Source organism: Taudactylus pleione, unplaced genomic scaffold (assembly GCF_031769625.1).
Source record: "Taudactylus pleione unplaced genomic scaffold, aTauple2 ptg000518l, whole genome shotgun sequence".
NCBI classification, from domain to species: domain Eukaryota; kingdom Metazoa; phylum Chordata; class Amphibia; order Anura; family Myobatrachidae; genus Taudactylus; species Taudactylus pleione.
The window spans coordinates 9310514-9333339 of NW_028284920.1; positions in this window are offsets into that span (position 1 = coordinate 9310514).

The window sequence follows — 22826 nt, forward strand, 5'->3', positions numbered from 1 at the left end:
TTAAGTAGTCCATAGATATGGTTTTCTGTAGACTGTAAAATGTCACAACAAAGGGATACTGGAAAACTCTTTATAGTAAAATATTTATACAGGGCGATTGTCAAAACGATGTGATGCAGATGGTTGTTTTTATTAATAGTCATCTTTCCCAGTGACAAGACTCTGTAGTCTCTATTCTTTGGTTTAGGTGGACAACAAGGAACTAGAACTTTATAATCATTCCCTGCAAATACTCTTTTAATAAGGCAAAATTATTATTTTGTGTTTTTGAGACCACATACCATGCAAAATCCATCACCCCACTTACCGTAATTAGTTTCCATTTAAACAGTCAAGGTTTCCTGGAAACAGTCTTGGCTTACAGTTCGAAAATATACAATACACTTAATAAAAGTAATTGACAAATTTGCAAAACGCACCATTTGGCCACTTAGTACATACAGGCATAGGGGCACATCTCTAATTAGAGACCTGTCAAATATTTAAGTTTGTGGTATTGTGTGTCTTACTGAGAAATCGTGAAACATCACTATAAAGTCCATCTACTATAAAGGTATGATGAACTTTCAAGTGATTAATTTCAACTTTCAAATTTCTCTTAAAACATTGCTCTGTTCATCCCAATTTATCTCTTATATTATTCCTAAGAATGGTGGCACATTGAGACATTAAGATAAAATAAACACCGACAAGGGTACTAATCTAAACAAATAAACAATAACTGGCAATAGGACAGACAATTAAAAGGCATGATGGCTGCCTCCCAGACAATATAGTAAGAACAGAAGGAATAAATCAGCACCAACATCATTATATATCATAGGCCAAAGGGAATGAAAGTGTCACTTAAATGTATTTTTATTACAATAGTTGAAATGTCTTTATAAATCCATTTTCTATATAAAGGCATACTTGCCGACTCTCTGACAGCCAGGTCGGCACAGCGGGGGGCATGGCTCAGCATAGGTGGGTGGTGCAAGGGCGTGACTGCACGATCGCATCATCGTGGCCCTGCACCCCGCTATACAATGCAGAGATTACCAACATTGTACGAATTGCATCAAAGGCTGCCCGAACCTGCACCACGTCCGGTGCTCTTCCCGGCAGCAGTAGCCAAGATTCGGAAGCCTCCTGGCCGTTCTGGGTGAGTATGTATAAAGGGCACATAGAAAATACTGTACAAAAAGCATCCAATTGAATGTATAAGACAAGTTCTAATTACCTGCTCTTTAGGAGTATCCGGAAATTGATTTCACACCGTTTTCTCGATGGGCCGTCTTCATTTGAGTCTCATTTCAACAATCAAATCTCGCAAAACAAGTTTTTGGTTAACTAAGCGCTAACCCGCACTCTCTATCCACCCAGCCTTCTCATCAGAATCTGCAACGTCTTTCAACCTTGCAGATGTCAAACAAAAACGAAGAGAACTGCACAATTATAGGAGTACATGGCTTTCATAAATTACTTTATTTCTTCTGCTTTTATATATTCTACTGTTTTATTATATTGTACTATTCGCAGAAAAAAAAAACTCTGGCAAACTCTAAGGGGGATGTACAGTATATGATGTGCTGTCAGCCATCGCGGCGAGGTCCAGCTGTACACATTACTGCACATTAGGGCAAGGTATCTTTGCTCACTTTCCTGCACAACTTTATGGGGTGCGAGAAGAAAGATGAACAGAGATATATGACCACAGAGTTCCTTCACAAGGGGCATCGCCAAGAACTGATTTGATTCCTAAGAAGCAAAAGTACTATATCAAAAAATAGATAAAAGGTTTTTTGGGAAGATTTCCTGGTGACCCAATCTATTCCAGTGGCAAATGAATGGTAATAAGCTTTATATATCTGTGCAGAAGCCTTAAATATCCCTATTAAATCATTGGACATGGTTACTTTCATAACAGAAAGCTCACAAGTTTGCACCTTTATGGTTCTTAAAACTTGTCCAAGAGTCTAAATTATTCAGAGCGATTTAATTTTCTGCAGACAGACAATCCGTTCAAAGCATTCATTGCCAATTTCGCCACGTACTGCTTCTGAAAAACGTCTTAAAACTTTGTTGGCCTTTGTCTCGGGTTATGTGAAAATCCGATCATATTCACAGCTCACAAGAGGGGGAGAGCAGAAGTTTAAATGAAGGTTACATACAGGATATTATAGTATGTTGATACAGTAAAAATGTAACCCTTACTTTGTTTTAGGAGCAGAACATATACTGTAAATGGCTGCACATGCAGTACTGGCTTTTGCCTAGGGGTGCCTAAGTGACTGCAGTGGTCCAAAGTTCTTCTCTGTAACTAAGTACACTTATGGTGCGTACACACAGTACGATCAGTCAGCGATAACGATATCACTGACTAATCATCCTGCACCTTCCCGGAGTGCTGGATGATCGATATCAATCATCCAGCACACCACCAACGACGGTCAATGCCCCACGATCAATGTGGCACTCACCCATCTCCCCCCCCTCGGGATTTTTTGAGAAAAAGCGACAGCGTGCACCGTATGCCCACGCCGAAAAAAGGGCGTGGTATCAAAAGAAAGGGGCGTGGCATACAATAGTATTCCCAATTCAAATTACACCACACAGTAGCACAATCTTGATTCACATTACACCACATAGTAGTGTCCCTCCTTTATGTATGACACACAGCAGTGCCCCTTATACACAATGCCCACAATTGATTTCCTTATACACAATGCCCACAGTAGTAGTGCCCTTTATACAATGCCCACAGCAGTAGTGCCCCTTACACATAATGCTCACAGCAGTAGAGCCCCTTATGCAAATGCAATGCCCATGATAGTGGTGCCCCTGATGTAGTGCTCCCCCGTACTGGTGCCCCTTATGCAGTGCCCCCAGTAGTGGTAGTGCCCCTTGTACAGTGGCCCCAGTAGTGGTAGTGCTCCTTATGCAGTGCCCTCAGTAGTGGTGCCCCCAGTAGTGGTAGTGCCCCTTATGCAGTGCCCACGGTGATAGTGCCCCTTATTCAGTGCCTTCAATAGTTGTTCCCCTTATGCAGTGCCCCCAGTAGTGGTCCCCTTTATGCAGTGCCCCTAGTAGTGGTAGGACCCCTTATGCAGTGCCCACAGTGGTAGTGTCCCTTATTCAGTGCCCTCAGGAGTGGTGCCCTTTATGCAGAGCCCACAGTAGTGGTAGTGCCCCTTATGTAGTGTCCCCAGGAGTAGTGCCCCTTATGCAGTGCCCTCAGGAGTGGTGCCCCTTGAAGTAATGCCCCCAGTAGTAATGCCCCCTAGAGTAGTGCCCCCAATAGTAATGCCCCCTGTAGTATTGCCCACAGTAGTAGTGCCCCCTGTGTAAATCCCCCAGTAGTTATGCCCCCTATAGTGCCACTTACACAAACAAAAAAAATATATAAACTTACCTTAAGCCCCACACCTGTGTGCCTATGGCCTATGTGCCTATGGTCCACCTGGCTGATCCGAGTCCTCTGAACTATGGGAGAGACGTCATGACGTCTCTTCCATAATTCCCGTGAGGGGAGTGGAGCTGGGAAGCCGGAGCTCAAGAGTGAGCTCTAGCCTCCGGCTGCCGCTGGCGCTGCGGGTAGGGGGCCGGGCGCCCGCTGGTAACAGAATCTCAGTGGACGCAAGGCAAATGGAGCTTCCCTGCGGTGCCGGGCTAAGGTGGGTCAGAGAGGGTGGAACTAGTTCCATTTCCAAAGAGAAGTGACGGAACGTAGTTCCGCCCTGTTCCGGCCCACTTTAACCCCTGAGTGGGACTATTTTTACTCAATGGAAGATATTACAGTGCCATTGCTTATGACACTGATCTCAATGGTTCCTTCCAAGCAGAGCTATTTTTCTGGAAAAATAGGTTCAGGAAATGGGGGTGGAGCTATAGAAAAACAATATTATATATATATAGTATTTAGAAAAGAAGCCACTTTTTTATATTATGGAAAATACATTTTGGCCCAGGACATTACGTTAAAATAGCACTGCTTTCAAACAATTTACACAATATACAACTAATTAACATTGTGTCTGTGATAATAATCACCAATGTTGAAAGAGAAATGCAGATACAGATGTATCCTCATACATCTAGCCTCCTTGTGCGCTAAACAGCTCTTCTAGTCGGGCCATGCCGTGGCGTAACTTGGTAGCGCCGAGCATCTTTTCATGCAACTGTTTACCTTCAAATGCGTCTTATTCTCACAGCGTAGCATTTCATATGCAGATACATCCGCAGTCGCACACAGAATATATGCTGCATATCATTATAATCAGCAGAAGCATGCAAAATCCATCACCCCACTTAATTAGTTTCCATTTAAAGGTCAACGTTTCCTGGAAACAGTCTTGGCTTACAGTTCAAAAATATACAATACACTTAATAAAAGTAATTGACAAATTAGCAAAATGCACCATTTGGCCACTTAGTACATACATAGGGGCACATCCCTAATTGGAGAACTGTCAAAAATTAAAGTTTGTGGTATTGTGTGTCTTACTGAGAAATCGTGAAACATCACTATAAAGTCCATCTACTATGAAGGTATGATGGACTTTAGTGTGATTCATTTCAAAATTCAAATTTCTCTTAAAACATTGCTTGGTTCATCCCAACACATCTGTACCTTCATGTGTAGTCTCTGTACCACAAACCATAAGGACCACACCATTTACCTAAGATAAGTGAACATCTAGAATATATGTTGGAAACCTGCTATATATGTAAATTGAGTTCCTTAAGCACTGCTACAGCTTCACCAGGTTTTTAAGTTGATCAGTCACCTTCAAATATTGGATCTGATTCAGAGCCGCTCGCTAGGTGCGGCCGCTCACTCCCAGCGTATGCAAATTCAGTGCACGCCCAACAAGGCAGACGGCAAGGCATTAGCACGCCCACTGTCTTGGCGAGCGATCACTTTGTGTATGCAGACGTCCATCCACCATTCATAAGACGCCCACTTGTGCACGTCATCTCCAGGAAGTGCATGAAAACATTGGTACATTGAGCACCATCGGATATGCTCGGAGCGCTTGAGGTTGACTATACCTGGCCGCAAGAACTGCGAGCACTTCAGTGTGAAATACAACCAGGTGACGTGTAGTATGACGCTGCCTTTTAATTATGCACGCCTCTGAAACGGCGTTGAAACACACAGGCACGCCTGCGTTCGCACCTCCACTCTCCCGTTTCCAGTGGCCTGCCCGTTACCACCTACAAATGGCCTCTCCTGTCACTTATTCAACAGGCTGTCTATGCTGAGCGAGCGAGCGCTTCCCTATCTGTCGCAGTGGTTCGCACACATGCAATGTGATGCATACGCAGGCGCAGAACGCAAATATCGGCCAGCAACGTGCGATCGCATCCTAGCGAGCAAGTCTGAATCAGGCCCATTGTCTCATCTCTCTGAGATGTCACTAGCTCCATCTTAACTGAAAGGTTCAATATGGTTCATTCTACTAAATAGCTGTCTCCTATGCATGTACTGTATGTGTGCTCCCAGTTACCGCCAGGCATACATCACATACACTCACACACATACACACACTCTCACACAATCATTTGTTTCATTTGCAATATCTGCATTCAATATTATACATCAATAACGTCTTTATAATACAACAGAAACTGCTCTCCATTTCTCGAATAAAAATAAAATTGCTAAAACACCCATAAAAAAGCTTAATATAGCAGAGCGATGAATAAAACACCTATCAGCGTTAGCAGTGCATTTGCAAATAGCTAATCATATGAGGTACGTTATTGCTGACTGCCGTAATAATCAGCAGTGTATTTACAACGCCTCTTGAAACAATATGGCTCTCAGATGTATGTGCTCCTGATTGCCGTTCCGCCTTTGTTTGCAATAACATGAACATGCTCTAACACTACTAGGCCTATGTTAGGATGCCCCATTATCTCCCTACTTCCACCTCTAAAGTCACAGATGGAGCTGGCCATCGGTGGGTTAACTATTGATTGTCACCATCAATGCTGCCATCGGTGGTTAATATCAATGACATGAAACCATTGGTGAAACATCAATGGTTTGCAATGAATGATAGCCGTCCCTGGTATGAGAAATGTCAAATGCTGGAGCTTTCGGGGTCGATGAGTGACAGGGCTGTGTGATCCCGATTTTGAATAAAAAACAACCATCGCCACCTCACGGCCATCTAAACCATCAATGGCAACACCATCAACCATCTCCGATGTTGGTTAACCAGCGATGGTTGATGGCCATCCCTAGGCACAGATGGACATTAGTGACAAAGGGGTCCATGTACTAAGTGGAGATAAGGGGGCCAAACAGAAAAGGCAGAAAAAAAACCTGTACATATCGCTTATATATGAACTAACAGGGTTTCTCTGCCTTTAGCCTGCTAGTGCTAAGTGCAGGCTAAAATATTGCACTGCCATATGCACCTATGGCAGCGCTGAGTGACCCAACATAAGAAGAAATGTCACTTACCGTCAGCTGTTTTCCCCAGCGCCGGCTTTGTCACCTCTAGCTGACACTATCTGCCTCTCCTCACGGGAAGACCAGTGAGAAGCAGGTGGCAGGAAGTGACGTGTCACATTTGTCCGTTTGTTAATAAAGTTTGTTTATTTTTTTAAAAACACTGCTGAAGCTGCACAAGACTTGAATCGGGACGGAGAAGAGACCTGAGAGGTGACAGGAGAGAGTCCACAATGCAGACAGGACGCGCAATGCGTCTCTGCTGACACCGCCGAGGGGGTGACTCAACATTCACTTTCCTCAACAGGGCTATTTTTGTACGGAATCGGAATGACGAATGGCCGGCGGTTCAAATCCCGGCAGCTGCAGCCCAACAGAGGAGGAAATCCCGATCATCCCCAGGTAAGTATAAACTAGGGGTGTGCACCGTCCACTTTTCGTGTTTTGTGTTTTGGTTTAGGATCTGGATCTTTCTTCGTGTTTTGGATCTGGATTGGTTTTGCCAAAACCACCCTTCCATGTTTTGGGTTCTGGGTTTTGTGTTTTGGATCTGTATTTTTGGGGAAAAAAGCATAAAAACAGCTAAAATCACAGAATTTGTGGGTTTTTCTACTCCTATGCTATTATTAACCTCAATAACCTTAATTTCTACTCATTACTATTCTGAACACCTCACACCTCACAATAGTGTTTTTATGTCCAAAAGGTTGCACCGAGGAAGCTGGATGACTATGCTAAGCGACACGAGTGGGCGGCACAAACAAGTGGCCCATCTAGGAGTGACACTGCAGTGGCAGACAGGATGGCAGTTTGAAAAACTAGGCCCCGAACAGTACATAATGCAAAGAAAAAAAAGAGGTGCAAGATGGAATTGTCCTTGGGCCCTCCCACCCACCCTTATGTTGTATAAACAGGACATGCACACTTTAACAAACCAATCATTTCAGCGCCAGGGTCTGCCACACGACTGTGGCTGAAATGATTGGTTCGTTTGGGCCCCCACAAAACAAGCTGGCAATTGATCTGTCCCTGCACAAACTGGCTCTACGGAGGCAAGATGTCGTCCTCATCCTCCTCATTCACCGATTCCTCACCCTCTTCAGTGTTGTGTACATCCTCATCCTCACAGAGTATTAATTTGTCCCGCTGGAATCCACCACCACTGGTCCCTCTGTACGTTCTGGAGGCTGGTCTCCCTGGAAGAGTTGATAATTAATTTTTGTGAACATCATCTTCTCCACATTTTGTGGAAGCAACCTCCTACGCCTTTTGCTGACAAGGTTCCCGGCTGCACTAAACACTCTTTCGGAGTGCACACTGGAGGGGGGGCAACTCAGGTAAAATAAAGCCAGTTTGTACAGGGGCCTCCAAATTGCCTCTTTTTCCTGCCAGTACATGTACGGACTGTCTGACATGCCTACTTGGATGCTGTCACCGATGTAATCCTTTAACAGACAGACGCACGCTTGTCGCTGCTGCTTTGAGGATGCAGGTGGATTCTAGACAGGATTTGGAACCGGGGACACACTACCTCCATAAATTGTCTAAATCCCACTGCACTAATGGCAGATACCGGACGCACGTCTAACACCAACATAGCAGTCATGGCCTCAGTTATACATTTTTCTTCAGGATGACTGCTGTCGTACTTCATCCTCCTCGCTAGGGACTGTTGGACGGTCAATTGTTTAGTAAAAGTATTGGTGTTCCTACTTCCTCTCTGGGATGATGAACAACTCCCAGCAGCAGCAACAACACTAGGAGGAAGTGGTTCTCGATCTTTCCCTATTTTATTTTTATCGGAGAAAGTTTGGTCCTCCATTTATGTTATATTGAAATATACGTGCGGCTAAGGCGCACACAAACACAGAAAATATTTTTTTATTTTTGCTGGAGAGTTACACCACCCTTTAAGAAATGAGCCAGCCGGCCCTTTACTTATGGGACACAGGCACATGCTTGGCGCTGCTCCTTTGTTGATGCACGTGCAGCCACAGTGCACACAATTCACAAACACAGAAAATATTTTTTTATTTTTGCTGGAGAGTAGTGCACTATGTGGGTTACACCACCCTTTAAGAAATGAGCCAGCCGGCCCTTTACTTATGGGACACAGGCGCATGCTTGGCGCTGCTCCTTTGTTGATGCACGTGCAGCCACAGTGCACACAATTCACAAACACAGAAAAAAAAAAATTATTTTGTTTGGAGTGCCCTTTGGGGGTTACAGCATCCTTTAGCAGTCAATCCAGCTGGCCCCTTATTTATGGGACACAGGCGCACGCTTGGCACTACTTTGTTGATGCACGTGCGGCTACTGCGCACACAATTCGCAAACACAAAAAAATGTTTTTATTTTGTTTGGAGTGCCCTTTGGGGGTTACAGCACCCTTTAGCGGTCAATCCAGCCGGCCCTTTATTTATGGGACACAGGCGCATGCTTGCCACTACTTTGTTGATGCACGTGCGGCTACTGCGCACACAATTCACAAACACAAAAAAATATATTTTTTTCATTTTGTTTGGAGTGCCCTTTGGGGGTTACAGCACCCTTTAGCAGTCAATCCAGCCGGCCCTTTATTTATGGGACACAGGCGCACGCTTGCCACTACTTTGTTGATGCACGAGCGGCTACTGCGCACACAATTCACAAACACAAAAAAATATTTTTTTTAATTTTGTTTGGAGTGCCCTTTGGGGGTTACAGCACCCTTTAGCGGTCAATCCAGCTGGCCCTTTATTTATGGGACACAGGCGCACGCTTGGCACTACTTTGTTGATGCACGTGCGGCTACTGCGCACACAATTCACAAACACAAAAAAATATATTTTTTTATTTTGTTTGGAGTGCCCTTTGGGGGTTACAGCACCCTTTAACGGACAAGCCAGGCGGCCTTTTACTTATGGGACACAGGCGCATGCTTGGCGCTGCTCCTTTGTTGATGCACGTGCAGCCACAGTGCACACAATTCACAAACACAGAAAAAATATTTTTTTTTGCACCTGGGGGGAGCACCCCTGACGGACAGAGCACCCCCTGGACAACACTACAGCACCCCTTTAGGACTGGGACACTGCACAGGACTTTGGAGTGGACACAGCCCCTATGGACAACTGACTGCACAACACAGTCCAGCCAGCCCCTATGGACTTTGAAGTAGTGGACACAGCCCCTATGGATAACAGCAGCACAGCGCAGCACAGCACAACACTACACTGCACTACACTACACAGCCCAGCCAGCCCTAACTCCCACCCTCCCTCTTCACTGTCCACAGCCGAGTGAGAAAATGGCGCCGACGCGGGTACCTTATATAGGATCCAAAACCCGCGAGACCCGGAAGGCGGGATGATGACGTTTTGCCTCGATTTCAGATCCGAGTCAGGCGGGAAAAGTCGAGCCTGACTCAGATCGGCCTCGGATCGGGGGGGCTCGAGGGGGTTCGGATTTCAGAAATCAGAACCCATTCACCCCTAGTATAAACTAACCTAATTTTACCCCCTAACCCTCCTTTAGGGTGCCTAACCCTAACCTCCCCTCCCTATGGCTAACCCTAATCCCCCCTCTAAGTGCCTAAACCTAGCCACCCCTTCCCCGCCACCAAAACCCTCCAGGGGGGGGTGCCTAACATTAACCTCCCCCTGGGGGTGCCTAACTCTAACCCCACCTTCCCATAGCCTAAACCTAACCTCCCGCGGGGGTGCCTAACCCTAAGTCCCCCGGGAGCCCTAAACCTAAAACACGGGTGTCCGCGCCCCGGCGCCCGGCATCCCTTCGATCGGGTGCCGGGCGCCGGTCTCCCAGCCTCGCCGGGATTAAGTAGTCTGGAAGCCGGTGGTCGGCATTGCGTCCGCCGGCTTCCTAAACGTATGCCTTTTGTATATATCTGCACCTATAACAGACGGAGCATGAGGATTGTTTGTACATGGACTCCAAAATGCCACAGGTGCGGGACATGCGTGGAGCTATTTCCAGGGCCGATGCAAGGATTCTTGGCACCTTAGGCATTTCTTCAGCCTTGCGCCCACCCCCCACACACACACACACCCTCGAATAGCTACACAAGCCCTAATACAGTGCCCCCCCTATGCAGTGCTCCCAGTAGTGGTCCCCCTATCAAGTGCCCCTTATATAATGCCCCCAGTAGTCCCACCTACGCAGTGCCCCTTATATAGTGCCCCAGGTAGTAGTCCCCCTATGCAGTGCCCCCCATATAATGCCCCCAGTAGTATTCCCCCCCTGTGCAGTGCCCCTTATATAGTGGCCCCAGTACTAATCCCCTCCTGTGCAGTGCCCCTTAAATAGTGCCCCCAGTACTAGTTTCCCCCTGTGCAGTGCCCCTTATATAGTGCCCCCAGTACTAACCCTCCCCCGAGTGCAGTGCCCCCAATGGTGGCCCCCCCGATGCAGACACACATGGAAGAAAAAACAAAAACCTCCACTTACCTTAATCCCCGCTCCGCCGTCCATCCTCTGTCCCCCAGGCCGGCCTACTCTGCATGATGGGAGAGACGTCATGATGTCTCTCCCATCAATCACTGCTGGAACCGGAAAATGGAGCTCATGAGTGAGCGCCAACTCGGCTCCGGCAGTGGGCGCAGCAGCCGATGAGAGTCTGACTCTCATCGGCTGCAAAAACACACAGCTACCGGCGCCGGCGGCTATGTGTTTGTTCCTAGTAGTGTAGCGGTGCCCTGCTGTGGCCGGTGCTCTTAGGCAGCTGCCTAAGTTTGCCTAGTGGTAGCGCCAGCCCTGGCTATCTCAGGTAAGTTACACAATGCAAACAGGTGCAGTGCTCACTCTTCATCAGGTTCTTAGGGCGAACAAACAGCCCCTTTCTTGCTTGTTTATCCATTTCAGTGCTCTTTGCCCCTCGCCTCTCATGTATAGTTAAATGAAGAATGTTATTACATTTATAAAAATGACTGCTCACGTGTTCGGTTGCCAAGGTGACCCTGGAAATAGTGGTTTGGGCCCATTCCTGTAGATTTTAACGGCTTCAAACATGAAGTAGATTCAACTAAGTTTACAAGGCTGACGTTACCCGTGAGTAATTTCATATGTTTGGGTTAAAATGTTCAAGAAAGAGTTTAAATCTGCCAGAGAAGAGAGGACTTTAGTATTGCAAGTCTCCGTTTCAGTAAAGACTTTTAAAGAGACACTGAGCCGGCTATTGGCCTACATTTGTATAAGTTCATTCTCTTTCCTATTAGTATCACATACAGCAATAAATGTATGACTGAGTCTCGTGTGACAAAGAGAATTGCATGATTTATACCATAGGTAAAGGGCAGGGAAAGTGTGTTATTATTACTTTCCTGTGCTCATACTACACACCAGGAGTCTCAGCAGAATGCGTGCTAGCGGTAATATTATAGCCATGGTAAATGCTTAATGAGCACCGGGCCAAGAGGGCAGCTGGTGTTTGGTGAAAATGGGATTACAGGATCAGGTTGTGGTCTGAGGTTTTTGGAAATGGAATCTTTACTTCAACATATATTAATAAGTCTATAATTTCTTATGGATTTAAGTATTAGCACAGAACCTCCGCATACACAGGACATAGCACGCCAAGCACTGCAATGCAGGTAAATAGAAAATATTACTGTAATCCTCAGGATCTGTTTCATTTTCTGTACACTCTAAAATGTGTAGAATGTTAGTGTTTCATTCACAGCAGGGTGTTGGATCCCATGCCATCTATAACAGCAGTTCTCAAGCTGCGCAGAACATTTTCTGCAATGACAAGGAGAATGAAAAAGTCTACCACTGTAATTGTTAGAACATAACCCCGATAATTAACACCCTAATACGCCGCGGCCACCGGAGCAATGCAGCATTGCTCCGGCGCGGTGGCAGCTGATGTGAAATCAGCTGCCCCCGCGAGCGGCTTCACTGCTCCTTTTCGGAGCAGTGAATCTTTTCACTGCTCCTGTCGGAGCAGTGACGGCGGTGTGCATGCGTGACCTACAGGTCACGCATGCACACAAGAGCCCCGACGTCCGGCGGAAGGAGCCGGACAGGGGCGGAGGGATCCGAAAGGATCCCTTCTCGCAAGCTGGACCCTCTTCCCATAGGGAAGAGTGGGTGGCGAAGAACAAGCAGGGGTATTCGCCATCTGAAGATGGCGAATGCCCCCGCAGTCAAGCTCCGAAAATTTTCGGAGCTTGATCAATTCTGTCCCCATACTAGTGTATGGGGACAGCGGGCCATTCCGAAAACAGAAGGTAAGTGGGAGATATCTGTTATATCTCCTGCTGCACCTTCTTAATGAATAGCCTGAATACTTAATTTTAACAATTACAGGTGAAAATGTGCTTTTTAACCTGCTTTTGTCAAAATTAAGTGATGAATAGGCCCCTAGGAGCCTTACATTTATAACAGTTTGAATTTGGAGCATCACCAATGAGATATTTAAGCTTTGGTGTGAAGTAAGCTCTATGCTGAATTTTATGATGCATTTCCTTATATGAGATTGACACCAATAGATTATTCATTTTGAGGTATGACGCCAGAATGGTTTGCATGGACAACTCTGGGAAATCTACAAGCCATTTAATTAGACCTACTGTGGCTGATTCGATAATCTAATCTACATTCCAAATCAGCAGTTGTTAGTATGCAAAACCTTCTGAACACAACTCACTGATTGTAGGAAGTGAAACAAAGGGATTGATAATCTTGGGATTTTTTCCTGTAATTAGGCCCTTGTGAGTGGCTGTAAGGAATCAACATCAATAAATTGATATATATAACGTAACCCACCCTTGTACCATAAATACAATTTTTAGACAGTTTTAGATTAGAGCATACTGCCCTCCATGCTTCACAAGTAACAAAAGAGGACATATATGTAGGAGGGAGACCAAGTTTGGTCTGGTACCAAGGCCTGCTTTGCCGAGCTAGAAGTGTTCATATATACACCTCTTATCCAATCAATGGCAGTGTCAAGAAATATAATTTTAACAGAGGCGTATCTATAATGGGTGAAGGATGTACTGTGCACACAGGTCCCTGCACCCATATAATTTTAACTTATCTCTTGGGAGTCCCAAGTCGGCGGTATCAGCACTATAATCGCCTGGAAAATGGCCACCGCTGGCATTTTCCCAGTGTATTGTGCATGCATAGTAGTCTCTGCGCACAGACTAGTGCCCAGAGTCTACTGCTATGGCACTGCGTGCTCAATAGGTTCAGCGCTGCCGGCCGCCAGAAAGAGAGGAGGGGGCCTAGGACAGATTCTGCACACGGGCCCCCTCCTCTCTTAATACGCCCCTGAATAGTGTGTGTATATGTATGTATACATGTATACATGTTAGTGTGTATATATACAGTGGTGGCCAAAATTGCGGACACATTTTGAAATTTTTATGTTTTTCAACACTCGAATGCTTCTAAAAACTGTTACACTTCACGCAGTGCAATTATTCCTATATCAAATTAAAGGAAATTTGATGCTGAATTTAACACAATAAACAGAGGTCATATATTTGCATTACAAGGGAAGTTATGCAGTGAAAACAACACTTAGGGTGAAAATCCCTGTGTACTTATGATGTTACTGTCCTATCAGTATTTTGTTGGGTATCCTTTATTTTTCAAGACAGCAGCACAGTAACGTGGCATTAAGCCAACCAATGTTTGGAGCTCTTTCTTATTTATTATGTGGTGCCATGAGACAATTATAGCCTCAATTAATTGTCTTTTATTGGATGGACGCCTCAGATGTACCAGTTGTTTCAAACAGAACCACAAATGTTCTATGGGGTTCAGGTTGGCTGCTTCCTGGCCATCCCAGCACCTGCATGTCATTCTCCATGAACCACTTTTTGCATGTCCGTGCAGTGTGGCAGGGAGCTGAATCTTGCAGGGAAAAAAATGGGGCATTACATGGAAAAAGATCCCTGATAGAAGGTAGAAGTTTTGGTTGTAGGATGGTGTCAATGTACTTTCTGCTGTTCAGCGTGCCATCTATGACATAAAGCCGGCCTACAGCATCTGCTGTCATACATACCCAGATCATAACACTTGTAGGATTCTTTGTTGTTGCTTGAATGCAATCTGGATGTACCTCTTCCCCGATGCGACGTCTCCGATATTTTCTTCCCTCACTGCCTAATATCGATATCTTAGTTTCGTCACTCCATATCACTTGATTCCACTGACCTTCTGTCCATGCAATGTGTTCTTTTTCCCACTGTATTCATTTCTGCCGCTGCTTTTTATTCAGCAATGGCTTTTTTCGGGGAATCCTACCTTTTAGGCCAACCTCCGTTAGTCTTCTCTGTAATGTTCTTGCACTGACAAAAACACTAGTTGCACTCAGGTCACTGCTAATGGCCACAATAACATTCATCTGTCCCTGAGGCAAATTCATTTTATTCTCCTATCAACAGCTGTTGTGCACTTTTTCCGGCCTTTTCCTTCTTTGTTTTGTATAGATTGTGTTTCCTGATAGCGTAAACAAAACTTTCGTACTCCTGATTATTGTCACATTCCCACCAACTTCTCTCGCAATTGCTGCATATGAAAGACCATTTTCACGTAACACCACAATCCTGGATCTCTTCCTGGGTGACCAGTCACCACTTTGCCTGGACGACATTTTTGTATTTATTTTTTACACCGTCGTTAGCACTAAACAATACTCACAACATCCAAACGTAATTGCACTTCAGTAACCAACTTTATTCTGCAAAATGAAACAGCCAAACTGACCTTTCCCACCTTTGAACATGACCTTGCATCTGCTCATAAACGACAGCTGATTGGTCCTCAGAACGACGATTCCGATTGGCTGGTAGTAGCTGTTACTACAATCCGCTTCTTGAATCTAACGCATCTGTGCTTCTTTGTCTGACTGAAAATAGCATAACTCCCCTTGTAATGCAAATATTTGACATCTGTTAATTGTGTTGAATTCAGCATTAAATTTCCTTTCATTTGATATATGAATCATTGCATTGCGTGAAGTGAAACAGTTTTTATAAGCATTCAAAGTTGAAAAATATTCAAATTTCAAAATGTGTCCGCAATTTTGGCCACCAGTGTGTGTATATATATATATATATATATATATATATATATACTTATATACATATATATATGTATATATAAATATATAACTTTTCTTGACACTGCAGCTATTATATATAGATGTTATAATTATAAATGGGCATGCTATATCAGATGTTCACTTACCGTCACTCACAATCAGAAATGGGCAATGGCATGCCGGCAACAGCTCCTGTTCAATGCTGGTCCTGGCTGGCTGCATACAGGCTTGAGGTGGAGCTGTCAGTGATGACTGACAGCTCCGCAAAGGCTTATGGTAGAAGCTGCTGCAGCTGGGCATGCGCAGCAGCTCCCCCGTCGGCCATTTTCATTTAAACTTTAGTGCCTGTAACGCTGCCCGATCGGAGATGAGCTCCGATCGTGGTAGCCAGCCAGGCTGGAGCAGGTGAGTCAAGGGCAGCCACATCCCCCCTTGCATGACTCTACTGGTGGTAGTAGCGGCGGGGGTGGGTGCGGGAGTGTGGTGGTAACTCTATCAAATGCTTTATTCACATCACAACTAACTACTACATTATCTCTTTCATTGTTGCTACAGGTTTCAAGTAAAGCTGCAACCAACGTTCGGACATTGGTACCGAATGACGACCTTTAATAACACTAGGTTGCGCTAGATGTAGCATCTACTGCTGCATACACACGGGACAATTTTCCTGAACGATATGAATGATAACGATATCGTTCAACAATATATCGTTCATATCGTTACATTTAATGCAGTGAACAATCGACCAACGACCAACGATGCGTGTTCCTGCATGAACAATAACGATATATATGGTCGACTGTACATGCAGGCCAACTTGGACAATTTTGTCAAGATTTGCCTGTAAAGACAGAGGTAGACTCAGAGGAAATTTGAGGAAAAATTACTTCACAGAAATGGTAGTGGATAAGTGGAATAGCCTCCCATCAGAGGTAGTTGAAGCTAAAACGGTGGAACAATTTAAACACACTTGGGATAGGCATAAGAATATCCTTAAGAGAGACGTAAGGAACAAATAGGGTTGAAGTTGCCAAAAGGATAAATGAAAAGGGGCATACTAGATGGGCCAAGTGGTTCTTATCTGCCGTCAAATTCTATGTTTCTATGATTTCACTGAAGTATCTATCATAGATATCTATCAGTGTGTTCACCCAAAATCGTTTGCCCTGCGCTACAGAAAGTTGGAGGGAAATCCATCAGCGATATCTTTGGTTGTGCATGTTGTACCATGTGTATGCAGCATTAGGAAATAATAACTGCAAACGTAAAGCTATTAATTTAGAAATTATTTTTAAATCTTGATTAATAAAGATATTGGTCTGTAAGAGGAGACTAGGGTGGGATCCTTGTCTGGTTTGGGCAACAAGATGATGCGAGCTGCATTGAAATAAGTAGGAGCTGGGATGCCACTAAGAATAGAGTTGTACAGAGTTAAGAGATGAGGAATACGTTGCGGTATCAATAGTTTATAGTAAGTGGCCTTAAAACCATCTGGGCCTGGTGTATTACCTGTGGGTAATGATTTAACAATTGCTGTAAATTATAATTCTGTCAATGGTGAAGTAAGGGATTACCTATCATCATCAAGTTTATAGAGAATAACTTGTCTCAGAAATTCCATGTCTATAGAGGGTGCATCTGTAGGTGCTTGATTAAATGTTTCAAAATATTCAAGAAAAGCCTCTTCTATACATGCTGGAAGTAGTGTAGATTCCGCGGGATATAATGCTATGGAAGTACAGGTTGAGTTTCCCATATCCAAATATTCCGAAATACGGAATTATTTTAGCATGACTCAGATAATGAAACCTTTGATTTTTGATGGTTCAATGTACACAAACTTTTTCTAAGGCACAAATTATTTAAAATATTGTATAAAATTACCTTCAGGCTGTGTGTATAAGGTGTATATGAAATATAAATGGATTTAATTTCTGTACACAAACTTTGTTTGAGCCACAAAATTATTTAAAATATTGTATAAAATTACCTGCAGGCTGTGTATATAAGGTGTATATAATACATAAATGCTTTCTGTGTATAGATTTGGGTCCTATTTCAGGAGAGTATCTCAAATTAACCAATAATCTAGGAGTGAGAACGAATTATGGGGGTGGGAATAAAATGTATATTCCCTAGAAGCCGGATGTACTGTAGATAGCGGCAGGGATCGATCAGATGAAATGAATCTACTAGCAAAGATAAACTGGATGGCGCCCTCCGTCCACTTCTGACCTGGGAATTGTTTCCTGAGGCATGCAAAAAAGGTTCATAGTTACATTTAGATTACCACCTAATATCAATTCAAAACACCTTCTGCTCAATCCTGGAGGTATAAAGTGTGGGGGAAAAAAAGGATGCATTGGGGCCAGGAGGAGCCTAAATACAAACGAATGTAAATGTTTCTGATTCAATTACAACTTTACAATTAGATATCTCCCTTCTGGGTCTGCTTTTTCCTCAACAATCTGAAAGGAGTTGCCTTTACTAAACAAACTCACCACCCCTCTAGACTTTGTCGTAAAGGAAGCCCTTCCATAATCTTGAACCCATGTGTCGCGCAAGGTATTCCAATGAGATTCCTAAGGGATACTGCATCTGGATGAAATCTCCTAATATGACGCAACACTTTTTTCCTCTTAACTGGTGTGTTTAATCCCTCCACATTCCATGTTAAGAGTTTCAAAGATTTTTTGGCAATGGTGTTTGTAGACCTAACGTGGGTTGTGGTAGACATTAACCTATACGCTCCCTGACTATGATATAACCTTGTCGGGTCCCTTCTCCCATCCCAGCAAGGGGTTACCTCTATAACACTTTTGACATTGCTTAAGTCGACTGAAATTAACATTGTAACATTGTCAACTCATCAAAACCATTTCTAATTTTATGAACCAAATATGGCACCCAAACATGGTGCTCAAATGAAAAAACTAAGTACAGTATGCTAGATAACAAACAGATAACCAGAGGTAATAAAACACGTATATCGTGGGTATCAGTGAAACATAGACATTGAAAGGACTTAATAGCAATAATAATAACGCCCAAGAGAGTAATTGCATGACACATATAAACAAGAGAAATAAGACATATGGTGTAACAGCATATATACTTAACCTACGATTTTCCATTAGTCATTGTCATTGTGGGTGGAGCATGGAGATTTAGCATTTAAGAATTGAAGAAAGTGCTGCGCTGATTTAGGACTATCATAGTAGAAAGGTTTGGCTTCATGAATAATGTGCAGCTTTGCCAGATATAGTAGCGCAAATCACATCCCTTTGCTGAGTAGTTCCTTACAAACAGGAGTAAATTCTCGTCTACGAGATGAAACTTGAAATGAAAAGCCCTGGAAGAGCAATACTGTAACTTGGTACCTTCATACGTGAAATCCGGTGTTTTGCGGTAAGCATCCAAAATCTTCACTTTGTCCAGGTAATTCAGAAATTTTAATATGACTGGGCGCAGGCGTTGTTGTTGAGAAGATTGCCGTTCAGGCCCAATTCTTTGTGCTCTCTCTACCAGGATCTGAACATTCAGTATACAAAGTTAGACCTAAGGCCTCAGGAAGCCAGGAGGAGACCAAATGGAGAAGATCATGTGGCTTGACCGATTCTGGAAGGCTAATAAGCCGCAAGTTGTTTCTCCTGTTCTGGTTCTCTAGGTCTTCTAACTTGTCTTGAAGAGCTGTTATAGTAGAATCGTCAGAGCTAAGAAGTGTTTATACTTCAGAATGTAACTCGTCTTCCAGGGTGGACACTCTTTCCTCTACCTCTGCTAACCTTGTGGAGTGCTGCTTAAATTGCACAGCAGCAGAATTTATTGCTTCTGTGAGAGGGGCAAGCAGGTGATATTATATCTGAAATCTCTTTGGCCTTTTGTACTGAAGAGGAGCTGAATTTTTGTGACTCAAGTACTGTTTCTAGGGAATCGTCCCGTCTTGGCGAAACTGAAGAGGATGAGGCAGCAGAGAGTGTTGCTTTATCTTTAGTCTGCCATGTTTGAGAGGATCTAGGACCCCTTTGTGTCACAAACTTCTCCATGTATATAGATAGGGAAAGCACCAGTCTCCTTTGAAAAGTGGGTTAAAGAAAGCCCTGTTGCAGAGCAGAATGTGACAGGAGCAGAGATTGTACTACAGTGATTACGTATAGGGCAGTTTAAATATGCTGAAAGAGTGTCTTATGGCAATTAGCAGCAGGCACTATGGGGCCTATGTATCAAAGCTTGATGAGAGATAAAATTGTGAGATATATATCACCAACCAATCAGCTTCTAACTTACATTTTATAGGCTGAATTTGAAAAATGACAGTCAGGAGCTGATTGGTTAATACTTTTTCTCTCGTTTTATCTCTCATCAAGCTTTGATAAATAGGTCCCTATATCTGTAAGGTGGGATAGCTGTGATGCACTATTAAGGGAAAGCACAATGAGTACCTTTCATGCCCCGTTTTTCCTCAGGGGGGGGAGCAGAAGCTAGAGATGGCTTCCAGTTGCTGCAAGTGTTGCGGGCACTGTGATCTGCAGCCAGGCGCCTGTCTAAGATGGCCACCGCTCCAAAGGCCTGTAGAGACGGACTCCGGTGGTTACGGCATCCCGGGGAAGCTGGTGTTGTTGCAGGAAGCTTTTCTGGGTGTATCCCCAGTGACTTGTCCAAGTCACCCACCGATGAGATGATAACTCCCTCGCTCTGGCCGATGAGATGTTAATACATCTCATTGTCAGTGCTTCCTGCTTCGCCTCGGTAAAGATGCGAAGCAGGAAGCGTTATAGCGGCACGATATGTGCCACTATAATATATCTCCCCCACTGGGAGAACTACACTAAACACCCGTGCAGTCCAAGAAAGCATGGAGGGAAACACTCGGTACGAGGAGGTGGAGTCTACAGCTACAGCGGCTGCAATATACTTGGTTGTCACAGTCTGCTCCAGTGCTAGAGGAAGGTTTCAAATGAACAGTGCACTGCTGCCTTCTTAGCTATACCTGGCCAATGACTCTACACAGGTAGATGGATACTGTGTGTACACACTAGCTGCGGCAACAATATTGAAACAGTTTCTGATTACATTTACCAACTAACATCTACAGACCGGTAAGGTGGACAAACAAATCTATTTTGCCCTGCCGATGAATATATGTTATGAGAACATTTTTTCAGATCTGCTGCCTATTAACATTAAGGTCACCTCAGACTCTTACTGGGATATCCCTAATCACAATATACATCAGATTTTGCAGCCGTAGAGTGATATTACGATATACTATTGGTTTTGTGATATACTATATTTTATTGTGTGTTATGTGCTTTTTTGTTTACTCAAATATTTTAAACTAAGAGAAGCCTAATATTTACTTTGTGTTTTCAATCAAGTACTATACTATATACTTATATTTTTGCTTCACCAATAGCACAGTCCATTATTTGTATAGTTGTGTGTTTATTCTTTGCCAGCTGGTTACTGGCCAATTGGACTAGCTGCATATAGGGTGATTGAATAAATGTTATCTGCGTGTTCACTATAAGTGCCAGGATGATTAGCTGTCTCTAATCTGACTAACTATATTTAGCTTTTTTGTATAGGGATCATTGTGACTTATAACTACGGATGTGCGCCGGCCCCCGTGTTTTGGTTTTGGATCTGTATCTCCTTTGTGTTTTGGATCTGAATTTGGTTTTGCCAAAACCACCCTTGCATGTTTTGGTTTTGGATCTGTATTTCTTTCTAAAAAAATCATAAAAACAACTAAAATCACATAATTTGGGCCTGTTTTTGTTCCTACAGTATTATTAACCTCAATAACATTAATTTCCACTCGTTTCTATTCAATTTTGACCACCTCACAATATTGTTTTCTTCCAGTTTAAGCCTATAATTTGCATGAAGCTAGCTGGCTGACTAAGCTAAGTGGCAGCAGTGGATGGCACAAACACGTGGCAATTCAACTTCAAACATGGCACATAAGGAAACATATGTTTTCATTAATCAAGAGGCCTAAGGCAGATGGAGTATGTATGTAGTTGAAGGCAGGTACAGGAAGGGTTGATTCATAGTAAATTTAATTTAAGATTTTGATTCCAAAGCAAATTTATGAGGGAGGGAGGTGGGGAATCATTTTCAGATGGGCCAAGTGGTTCTTATCTGCCGTCAAATTCTATGTTTCTATGATTTCACTGAAGTATCTATCATAGATATCTATCAGTGTGTTCACCCAAAATCGTTTGCCCTGCGCTACAGAAAGTTGGAGGGAAATCCATCAGCGATATCTTTGGTTGTGCATGTTGTACCATGTGTATGCAGCATTAGGAAATAATAACTGCAAACGTAAAGCTATTAATTTAGAAATTATTTTTAAATCTTGATTAATAAAGATATTGGTCTGTAAGAGGAGACTAGGGTGGGATCCTTGTCTGGTTTGGGCAACAAGATGATGCGAGCTGCATTGAAATAAGTAGGAGCTGGGATGCCACTAAGAATAGAGTTGTACAGAGTTAAGAGATGAGGAATACGTTGCGGTATCAATAGTTTATAGTAAGTGGCCTTAAAACCATCTGGGCCTGGTGTATTACCTGTGGGTAATGATTTAACAATTGCTGTAAATTATAATTCTGTCAATGGTGAAGTAAGGGATTACCTATCATCATCAAGTTTATAGAGAATAACTTGTCTCAGAAATTCCATGTCTATAGAGGGTGCATCTGTAGGTGCTTGATTAAATGTTTCAAAATATTCAAGAAAAGCCTCTTCTATACATGCTGGAAGTAGTGTAGATTCCGCGGGATATAATGCTATGGAAGTACAGGTTGAGTTTCCCATATCCAAATATTCCGAAATACGGAATTATTTTAGCATGACTCAGATAATGAAACCTTTGATTTTTGATGGTTCAATGTACACAAACTTTTTCTAAGGCACAAATTATTTAAAATATTGTATAAAATTACCTTCAGGCTGTGTGTATAAGGTGTATATGAAATATAAATGGATTTAATTTCTGTACACAAACTTTGTTTGAGCCACAAAATTATTTAAAATATTGTATAAAATTACCTGCAGGCTGTGTATATAAGGTGTATATAATACATAAATGCTTTCTGTGTATAGATTTGGGTCCTATTTCAGGAGAGTATCTCAAATTAACCAATAATCTAGGAGTGAGAACGAATTATGGGGGTGGGAATAAAATGTATATTCCCTAGAAGCCGGATGTACTGTAGATAGCGGCAGGGATCGATCAGATGAAATGAATCTACTAGCAAAGATAAACTGGATGGCGCCCTCCGTCCACTTCTGACCTGGGAATTGTTTCCTGAGGCA